At 31.7% G+C, this 4,668-nt stretch overlaps 1 non-coding gene across 1 annotated transcript; it reads right to left on the bottom strand.

Annotated features, from left to right (window-relative positions):
• Nucleotides 1-638: 638 nt before the first annotated feature.
• On the bottom strand, nt 639-712 carry TRNAI-AAU (transfer RNA isoleucine (anticodon AAU)). The gene has a single exon. It is a non-coding gene; the product is annotated as a tRNA-Ile (tRNA).
• Between the last annotated feature and the right edge of the window lie 3,956 nt (nt 713-4,668).

Raw genomic sequence — 4,668 nt, 5'->3', positions numbered from 1 at the left:
TTTAATTCGCATTAAATATACGATGTCACAGTTGGCGAGTTCTGAACAAACGAAAAAGTTTCATGATATATGGGCACGAGAATATTTGACCCTTGTCAGATATGTAACTTTAATGTACCTACACCATTGGAGCTACGAATTTGCATACGTTGAAAATAAAATATTCAGACTTACTCTACATATCGTTATTGAAATTAACAAATAGCATTTTCAAATCTTTCGAAGTTATGTGATCGCTATTAAAATACAAAATTTGTATGTATAATAACAAGTTAAGGCTTTCGAAAGTTATATACAAAGTGTTTTTCAAAATGTCCAATGTTCAAATAATGTGTACTCAGAAAGTCAATTTTCGTTACTCAGTACATCGCAAATACAAAAGCATCCATCTATATAATTAATAAAATTGAAACTTGTATGTAATATATCAAACGAAAAATCATGTTAGGTGTACATTTGTCTTTTTTTTTCAGAGAGGAATGCTTTATGCATACTACGCGCCCCGGGGGGGACTCAATAGTTATGTGGGATTCTCCTCCATAGCGGAGGCATACCCACTAAATCTCTCTGTTCCTCCAACGCATCGGGACGGGGCCACGGGCACGCTTTCGGTTTCGTCCGCGACCCAAAAGGAGATGTGGCCCATGAGGGGATCGATCCCGCGACCCTTGCGTTATTAGCACGACGCTCTAACCAACTAAGCTAATGGGCCGTTGTGTACATTTGTCTGTCTGTCCGAAAGTCCACGTTTGTTACGTGTAATCTCCGAAAGGACTGGACCGATTTTGACAGGACATTGTGGGAAGGTAGCTAATGCATACGGTCATTTACAAGCTATTTTTTGGGATGATAAAGTTACCTAGTAAAGTTATAAATATATAACAACTTCCACTATAGACTTAATAAACAAATTACTTAATATCGTAAGAGTTTAAATAAAGAAAATTGTTTTGAATGTATAGTTGCGCGCGTATGCTGCATATTGTTACGTGTTTGAGAATAAGTTTCAATCGCGCACCGCATTGCGCCCCACGGCCTCAGCAAATTGTGTAGTCAGAGTCACAGAGAACTGGCAAACTCGAGAACGCTACCGATCGTGTTATGAATACACAATCTAACAACAAACTTTGAACATTTTTAAATTGATATTATTTCAAAGTAAGTTATAAAGATGGACATGAATATATCAATGCTATTGTTATGAAACAAATTAATGAATTCTATTTTAATTAAAGTAATTATTTTGCTCCGTAATCAAAGTATTATTTTTGATCACTTTTATATCAAATACTAGCTGTCGCCCGCGACACCGTCCGCGCGGAATTAAAAAACTTAAAATGTAGCCTATGTGTTCTTCCAGACTTTTACATCTAGGCTAAATTTCAGCAAGATCCACGCAGCCGTTTTGAGATACCTTCGAACATACATACATCCATCCATTTAAACATTCACATATACGATATTAATAAGATTAGGGAAATCATGACTATAATAACATAATTAAAGTATGTATAAAACAAACACGGCTAAACACTCGCGTATATTTATTATAATACACGTGAATATATGTGACTGTTTAGCCGTGTTTATATATCAGTTTAGTATAATGTCTCACGAAAGTTTGAATAGTGTATAGATTTTTTGCAATACTACAATGTTTCTTTCATTTTAAAGTTAAATAGTATATAAAATTAAATGGTATTCTCGGTTGCATTTGCCAAAATGTAGCTGATAAGCTAAAATTTAAAGCAAACCTACCGGCTTATTTAGTACAGGCCAGGGAAACCGTTATTCTCAACTCTTTGTATATAAATCTTTTAAATTACACTTTATAGGGATCATAAGTACAACTCGGTGCCCGCCTTACCCAATTATATTTGCCAAATGGTGGCAAATTAGTATTTTGAGGCGAGAGTTTCTTCCAGTAATGGACATATTAACCCGAGCCTGTTAATTAATCGTAAATATTCAGTTACAAAGAAATAAGATTTAAATTAATAGCTCGAATGACTTGAGGATAATTTTATGTTTAAATTTTATTTATGAATAAATTAAATATAGTATTATATAAGATTTATTCGATTCGTATTTGTTCCAGAAATTCTCAAACAAGCATTAATCAGAAGATTTTATCGAACTAATTTTTTACAAATAATTTTGAAAACGCAAAAATTTCAAAAACATTTCTTATCACCTATTCTTCGCTTTTATATCGAAAAAAAAACATTAATGAACCAGTAGCTAACAAACAGTATTTCAAAAGCCTTTATTACCAAATGACGTGGCGAAATTGAAATAAAAAATAAGGAAAACAAAGAACTTAACGCTTTTCGATAGTGATTTATGATTTCAGTTTCAGTTACAAAGAGAACTTTTACAGTTCCCCGTTATTAATAGTTTAAAAATGGTAAGCAAGTCTTTTCGTACTACTTCCTGATGTTTGTAGAACCTTTTCAGTCATTAATACTTTTTTTCATAAAAAACAAAGAAGCGTCAATACATTATACAAATCTCTTTGTAAGTCTGCAATAAAATTTTCTACATATTTGTGGTAGGGACTTTAGGGCTTAGAAGAAAAGAGCCTATACTCTTAAAGGCCGGCAACACATATGTGGTTCTTTCGGCGCTGTAGATGTCTTTGGGCGACTCTACTCCTTTGCCTTCTTCTCTTATAAAAAATACTTGTACCTAGATCTAAAATGGTTTAAGATTCATTATGTAAATGCAATTATAATCTTACGAAAATTATAAATACGAATATTTAGATGGATGGATCGATGTTAGTTTTATTTTCGCATAGATGTAGAACATAGTCTGGAGGAACACATCGGCAACTTATTAACTTTGTTTTTAATTCCGTGCGTACGGAGACGCGGGTGATAGTTAGCTTTATATATAAAAATCTCGTGAGACAATGACCGATTTTTTTTAAATTTTGTATGCATATTCAGTAGGTCTAAGAATTGGCTATCTATTATTTAATTCTGCGCGGACAGAGTGGCGAGCGACAGTTAGTATTTTATTTAATTCCTTTTACAAGAAAATTTAAATTATCAATTCCGCTATTTATTTCTAAATGTCTTTAACAGGATCGCGGCAATTGTCTTCATTGCGGTGAAAATTCTTTCCTTATCTTCGAGGTATTTTAGGGGAGGAATTAATGAGCAATTCAATTGTGGTTATAACAAAAGCTTTTGTGATTTACGCAGCTCCATCTGTAAGTGAGCTACTGATAATTAGGAAACTGTTCGAATGAATCTTTTATAATTTCATGCCTATTATAATTTTATAGCCTGAAGTGGAAAAAAAATATCTCTTATTGCGGAAAACGTATTCGACTAATATTAACTTATTTTTTTATTTCACGCAACAATAATTTTATATGTGAAAATTGCGTGTCTGAAACTCGCAATTTTTTTCTGTTATTTGTGATAAATTTTCTCCTTCCTTTTTTAAAAATACTAATTGCAAATTAAATTTTAATTACTAACTATTTTTATTCCACAGAACTTTTCCTTTGACTTATTATTATTAGGTCTGTATAGGATATTTAAAGCGAGAAACGATAAAAGGAAGAGGTCGCATAGGAAAAGAAAATATTCCCTTAGCGCATCTTCCTTCGTCGATAGAAGGTAAGCAAGGAATCTGCAAATGCAGATGTCTATAAGCAGGGGTCGCTTCGCTATTTTGGCGAATTTAGTTGGCCACTTACTCGTTTGTCACCTTATAATTCATAAAAAGAAATATATGAATAAATGTGTACAATCACGGTGTTAGCAAAAGTTAGTGTAATATTTTAGACGTATTAACTATATTAGTATTCATAGCAGTATCTGAATCGTATTCGTGAAAGTTTGCCAGTTTGTTGTGACTATACAATTTAGTGAGACATTGGAGCGCATTGCGGTGAGAAATTGAAACTTCAATATGCATCATAATGTATTCAAATAGTTTTGTTTATGTCGCAAACTTTAAAAGATTTTTGGAGAACGTTCATTTGGTTGTAAGTTTAAAATTTAGTGTGCTATTTACAGTTTTAGATTTTAGTTTAAATATTTATTCATTGTTTTAGATAGAGATGATATTCTACAAAGTATAGTTATTAAATGAGGCAGCAAAAAAAAAACAATATCTCATTTCTAAAGTTATCACAGATTAAGCGAACTACGATGTAAAAAATGTAACATACGAAGGACATTTTAACTTGTTACCTTCATCCGATAAAAAATAAAGTTTATTAATCAATTTAAATCATAACTAAATTTAAAATTATTGCAAAAAAGGATAATAATAACTAAAATGGTGACTACTATTATAATTATAATTTTTTTTAATAAATCTGTCAAATTACTCTAAGTAAGTCATAAGTTCCACTTTATGCCTTCTTTACTCATTAACATTTTGCCAAATGTTACGAAATTGGCGATTCGAGTCGAGAAAATTTCTTCCGGTAATTTACATTCAGATAACTGTTGATTTCTACGTTATGGCATCATTTTTGTAATGGTGTAATCACTAATGACCCAAAGGAAAAAGTAGAGATAGTTATTATAAAAAAAAACGCTTCTCTGTTCTTTTAGTTTTTCTATGTCATCTGTAATTGATATATAATAAATAAAATTAGATTAAAGAATTGGAGTCTTCCTAAAATTGGTTTTGTCTCGCTTT

Source organism: Papilio xuthus, unplaced genomic scaffold (genome assembly GCF_000836235.2).
Source record: "Papilio xuthus unplaced genomic scaffold, Pxut_1.1 DF827461.1, whole genome shotgun sequence".
Taxonomy (NCBI): Eukaryota; Metazoa; Arthropoda; class Insecta; order Lepidoptera; family Papilionidae; genus Papilio; species Papilio xuthus.
The sequence above is the reverse complement of the archived record's forward strand: the minus strand, read 5'-3'. Positions and strand labels throughout refer to the sequence as shown.